This window comes from Poromitra crassiceps, assembly GCF_964638095.1.
Source record: "Poromitra crassiceps genome assembly, contig: HAP1_SCAFFOLD_204, whole genome shotgun sequence".
NCBI classification, from domain to species: Eukaryota; Metazoa; Chordata; class Actinopteri; order Beryciformes; family Melamphaidae; genus Poromitra; species Poromitra crassiceps.
The window spans coordinates 243901-250675 of record NW_028152181.1 but is presented as its reverse complement, the minus strand read 5'-3'; positions in this window follow the sequence as shown (position 1 = coordinate 250675).

Here is a 6775-nt window from a genome sequence, read left to right as displayed (position 1 = left end):
GCGGAGATGTACTTGTACATTGAGCGGAGAGGTACTTGTACATGGAGTGGAGATGTACTTGTACATGGAGCGGAGATGTACTTGTACATTGAGCGGAGAGGTACTTGTACATGGAGCGGAGATGTACTTGTACATGGAGCGGAGAGGTACTTGTACATTGAGCGGAGAGGTACTTGTACATGGAGCGGAGAGGTACTTGTACATGGAGCGGAGATGTACTTGTACATGGAGCGGAGAGGTACTTGTACATGGAGCGGAGATGTACTTGTACATTGAGCGGAGAGGTACTTGTACATGGAGCAGAGATGTACTTGTACATGGAGCGGAGAGGTACTTGTACATGGAGCGGAGAGGTACTTGTACATGGAGCGGAGAGGTACTTGTACATGGAGCGGAGAGGTACTTGTACATTGAGCGGAGAGGTACTTGTACATTGAGCGGAGAGGTACTTGTACATGGAGCTAGGGCTGGGTATCGAGTTTCGATACTTACTTGGCACCGAAATGGAAACATCGATACTAAGGGGTATCGAAGCCTCCCTTGTCAATCGATACCAATTTTCGATACCAAAACAAAACAGCGTCATTGAGCCTATAAGCATGCGACATGCTTGCACGCCGCGCTCTAATACGGCTGGTGATTGGCTGTCATGTAGAGGCATGCAGGAAACGTTACGCCCACTTTAGCCGGTGTGTTTGTTGTGACTGTGAGCCAGGCGTGCGGTGCGGATAGTATACAAGAAGTTAGCCACTCAAGCTACTCCTATCCTGGATTACCATATGGCGAAGATGATGAAAAGCAGGAAAAGAAACAGAAACAACACGGACTGGTTTCCACAGACAAGAGAAATAATTGAGAGGTGGGTCAGCTCAGCTTACCGCAAGTTAGCGGTTATCAGATCCCTCAGTCTGACAAATCCATGCATCTGGCTGTGAGTTGTAGCATTAGATCGTTTAATTAATTGCCGCCGTAACGTTATGCGCAAGCGGGCATTGTGTATTTTTAGCAACTCGTTAACAAACGCTGATGTCATGATAGTTTGTTGAATGTAAATGCGATTCATTTATATTGATTGGCTAGTCAGTGAAGTTGAGCTGTCTCGTCAGATTTGACAAGAATGACGTTCTGTTGCAGCAGTGAGCACACTGATCTGCAACGCTAGCGCTAATGTTTAATTAATTAGCGTTATGTGCAAGCGGGCAGTTATCGCCCATGTATTTTTAGCAACTCGTTAACAAACGCTGATGTCATGATAGTTTGTTGAATATAAATGCGATTCACTTTGTGGCATATAAGGCTATATTGATAGGCTAGTCAATGCTCAACTAGTCTTCCATGCATGAAGTGGAGCCATCTCATCAGTTTGTACAAGAATAGAGTTCTGTTGCATCAGTGAGCATTAAACCCTGATTTGCAACTCTCTGTTTTGCACTGAAAACTATTCCACTGATTTATTTGTTTTAGCTACATTTCTTTCCTTTGTAGTACTCCAATATTTTTTGTAGGGACGGCAATACGTTTAGAGAACTTAAAGTTATGTTAAATACAGTAGTTTTTATTTTTTTCTGCTGTAAAACTTAAGATGGGGGGAAACTAAAGATTTGTAAAATAATTTCAATGTGTAATGCAGTTTTATTTTTGTTAAAATGGATTTTTCTAAAAATTGGTATCGAAAAAAGTATCGTTCAGGAACCGGTATCGAAATCCAAGTATCGAAACGGTATCGATATCGAAAAATTTTGAACGATACCCAGCCCTACATGGAGCGCAGATGTACTTGTACATTGAGCGGAGAGGTACTGGTACATGGAGCGGAGATGTACTTGTACATTGAGCGGAGAGGTACTTGTACATTGAGCGGAGAGGTACTTGTACATGGAGCGGAGATGTACTTGTACATTGAGCGGAGAGGTACTGGTACATGGAGCGGAGATGTACTTGTACATTGAGCGGAGAGGTACTTGTACATGGAGTGGAGATGTACTTGTACATTGAGCGGAGAGGTACTGGTACATGGAGCGGAGATGTACTTGTACATTGAGCGGAGAGGTACTTGTACATGGAGTGGAGATGTACTTGTACATTGAGCGGAGAGGTACTGGTACATGGAGCGGAGATGTACTTGTACATTGAGCGGAGAGGTACTTGTACATGGAGTGGAGATGTACTTGTACATGGAGCGGAGATGTACTTGTACATTGAGCGGAGAGGTACTTGTACATGGAGCGGAGATGTACTTGTACATGGAGCGGAGAGGTACTTGTACATGGAGCGGAGAGGTACTTGTACATGGAGCGGAGATGTACTTGTACATGGAGCGGAGATGTACTTGTACATGGAGCGGAGAGGTACTTGTACATGGAGCGGAGAGGTACTTATACATTGAGCGGAGACGTACTTGTACATGGAGCGGAGATGTACTTGTACATTGAGCGGAGAGGTACTTGTACATTGAGCGGAGAGGTACTGGTACATGGAGCGGAGATGTACTTGTACATTGAGCGGAGAGGTACTTGTACATGGAGCGGAGAGGTACTTGTACATTGAGCGGAGAGGTACTTGTACATTGAGCGGAGACGTACTTGTACATTGAGCGGAGATGTACTTGTACATTGAGCGGAGATGTACTTGTACATTGAGCGGAGAGGTACTGGTACATGGAGCGGAGAGGTACTTGTACATGGAGCGGAGAGGTATTTGTACATGGAGCGGAGAGGTATTTGTACATGGAGCGGAGAGGTACTTGTACATTGAGCGGAGAGGTACTTGTACATGGAGCGGAGAGGTACTTGTACATGGAGCGGAGAGGTACTTGTACATGTAGCGGAGAGGTGCTTGTACATGGAGCGGAGAGGTACTTGTACATGGAGCGGAGAGGTATTTGTACATGGAGCGGAGAGGTACTTGTACATGGAGCGGAGAGGTACTTGTACATTCAGCGGAGAGGTACTTGTACATTGAGCGGAGAGGTACTTGTAGATGGAGCGGAGAGGTACTGTCGACACTTGTACATTGAGCGGAGAGGTACTTGTACATGGAGCGGAGAGGTACTTGTACATGGAGCGGAGAGGTACTGTCGACACTTGTACATTGAGCGGAGAGGTACTTGTACATGGAGCGGAGAGGTACTTGTACATGGAGCGGAGATGTACTTGTACAGGGAGCGGAGAGGTACTTGTACATTGAGCGGAGAGGTACTTGTACATGGAGCGGAGAGGTACTTGTACATGGAGCGGAGAGGTACTTGTACATTGAGCGGAGAGGTACTTGTACATGGAGCGGAGAGGTACTTGTACATGGAGCGGAGAGGTACTTGTACATGGAGCGGAGAGGTACTTGTACATTGAGCGGAGAGGTACTTGTACATGGAGCGGAGAGGTACTTGTACATGGAGCGGAGAGGTACTTGTACATGGAGCGGAGAGGTACTTGTACATGGAGCGGAGAGGTACTTGTACATTGAGCGGAGATGTACTTGTACATGGAGCGGAGATGTACTTGTACATGGATCGGAAAGGTACTTGTACATGAGAGCGGAGAGGTACTGTCGACACTTGTACATTGAGCGTAGAGGTACTGTCGACACTTGTACATTGAGCGGAGAGGTACTTGTACATGGAGCGGAGAGGTACTGTCGACACTTGTACATTGAGCGGAGAGGTACTTGTACATTGAGCGGAGAGGTACTTGTACATGGAGCGCAGAGGTACTTGTACATTGAGCGGAGAGGTACTTGTACATGGAGCGGAGAGGTACTTGTACATGAGAGCGGAGAGGTACTTGTACATGGAGCGGAGAGGTACTTGTACATTGAGCGGAGAGGTACTGTCGACACTTGTACATTCAGCGGAGAGGTACGTGTACATGGAGCGGAGAGGTACTGTCGATACTTGACATTGAGCGGAGAGGTACTTGTACATGGAGCGGAGAGGTACTTGTACATGGAGCGGAGAGGTACTTGTACATGGAGCGGAGAGGTACTTGTACATTGAGCGGAGAGGTACTTGTACATGGAGCGGAGAGGTACTTGTACATTGAGCGGAGAGGTACTTGTACATGGAGCGGAGAGGTACTTGTACATGGAGCGGAGAGGTACTTGTACATGGAGCGGAGAGGTACTTGTACATGGAGCGGAGAGGTACTTGTACATTGAGCGGAGATGTACTTGTACATGGAGCGGAGATGTACTTGTACATGGATCGGAGAGGTACTTGTACATGAGAGCGGAGAGGTACTGTCGACACTTGTACATTGAGCGGAGAGGTACTTGTACATTGAGCGGAGAGGTACTTGTACATGGAGCGCAGAGGTACTTGTACATTGAGCGGAGAGGTACTTGTACATGGAGCGGAGAGGTACTTGTACATGAGAGCGGAGAGGTACTTGTACATGGAGCGGAGAGGTACTTGTACATTGAGCGGAGAGGTACTGTCGACACTTGTACATTGAGCGGAGAGGTACTTGTACATTGAGCGGAGAGGTACTTGTACATGGAGCGCAGAGGTACTTGTACATTGAGCGGAGAGGTACTTGTACATGGAGCGGAGAGGTACTTGTACATGAGAGCGGAGAGGTACTTGTACATGGAGCGGAGAGGTACTTGTACATTGAGCGGAGAGGTACTGTCGACACTTGTACATTCAGCGGAGAGGTACTTGTACATGGAGCGGAGAGGTACTGTCGATACTTGACATTGAGCGGAGAGGTACTTGTACATGGAGCGGAGAGGTATTTGTACATTGAGCGGAGAGGTACTTGTACATGGAGCGCAGAGGTACTTGTACATTGAGCGGAGAGGTACTTGTACATGGAGCGGAGAGGTACTTGTACATGAGAGCGGAGAGGTACTTGTACATGGAGCGGAGAGGTACTTGTACATTGAGCGGAGAGGTACTGTCGACACTTGTACATTGAGCGGAGAGGTACTTGTACATTGAGCGGAGAGGTACTTGTACATGGAGCGCAGAGGTACTTGTACATTGAGCGGAGAGGTACTTGTACATGGAGCGGAGAGGTACTTGTACATGGAGCGGAGAGGTACTTGTACATGGAGCGGAGAGGTACTTGTACATGGAGCGGAGAGGTACTTGTACATTGAGCGGAGAGGTACTTGTACATGGAGCGGAGAGGTACTTGTACATTGAGCGGAGAGGTACTTGTACATGGAGCGGAGAGGTACTTGTACATGGAGCGGAGAGGTACTTGTACATGGAGCGGAGAGGTACTTGTACATTGAGCGGAGATGTACTTGTACATGGATCGGAGAGGTACTTGTACATGAGAGCGGAGAGGTACTGTCGACACTTGTACATTGAGCGGAGAGGTACTTGTACATTGAGCGGAGAGGTACTTGTACATGGAGCGCAGAGGTACTTGTACATTGAGCGGAGAGGTACTTGTACATGGAGCGGAGAGGTACTTGTACATGAGAGCGGAGAGGTACTTGTACATGGAGCGGAGAGGTACTTGTACATTGAGCGGAGAGGTACTGTCGACACTTGTACATTGAGCGGAGAGGTACTTGTACATTGAGCGGAGAGGTACTTGTACATGGAGCGCAGAGGTACTTGTACATTGAGCGGAGAGGTACTTGTACATGGAGCGGAGAGGTACTTGTACATGAGAGCGGAGAGGTACTTGTACATGGAGCGGAGAGGTACTTGTACATTGAGCGGAGAGGTACTGTCGACACTTGTACATTCAGCGGAGAGGTACTTGTACATGGAGCGGAGAGGTACTGTCGATACTTGACATTGAGCGGAGAGGTACTTGTACATGGAGCGGAGAGGTATTTGTACATTGAGCGGAGAGGTACTTGTACATGGAGCGCAGAGGTACTTGTACATTGAGCGGAGAGGTACTTGTACATGGAGCGGAGAGGTACTTGTACATGAGAGCGGAGAGGTACTTGTACATGGAGCGGAGAGGTACTTGTACATTGAGCGGAGAGGTACTGTCGACACTTGTACATTGAGCGGAGAGGTACTTGTACATGGAGCGGAGAGGTACTTGTACATGAGAGCGGAGAGGTACTGTCGACACTTGTACATTGAGCGGAGAGGTACTTGTACATTGAGCGGAGAGGTACTTGTACATGGAGCGCAGAGGTACTTGTACATTGAGCGGAGAGGTACTTGTACATGGAGCGGAGAGGTACTTGTACATGAGAGCGGAGAGGTACTTGTACATGGAGCGGAGAGGTACTTGTACATTGAGCGGAGAGGTACTGTCGACACTTGTACATTGAGCGGAGAGGTACTTGTACATTGAGCGGAGAGGTACTTGTACATGGAGCGCAGAGGTACTTGTACATTGAGCGGAGAGGTACTTGTACATGGAGCGGAGAGGTACTTGTACATGAGAGCGGAGAGGTACTTGTACATGGAGCGGAGAGGTACTTGTACATTGAGCGGAGAGGTACTGTCGACACTTGTACATTCAGCGGAGAGGTACTTGTACATGGAGCGGAGAGGTACTGTCGATACTTGACATTGAGCGGAGAGGTACTTGTACATGGAGCGGAGAGGTATTTGTACATTGAGCGGAGAGGTACTTGTACATGGAGCGCAGAGGTACTTGTACATTGAGCGGAGAGGTACTTGTACATGGAGCGGAGAGGTACTTGTACATGAGAGCGGAGAGGTACTTGTACATGGAGCGGAGAGGTACTTGTACATTGAGCGGAGAGGTACTGTCGACACTTGTACATTGAGCGGAGAGGTACTTGTACATTGAGCGGAGAGGTACTTGTACATGGAGCGCAGAGGTACTTGTAC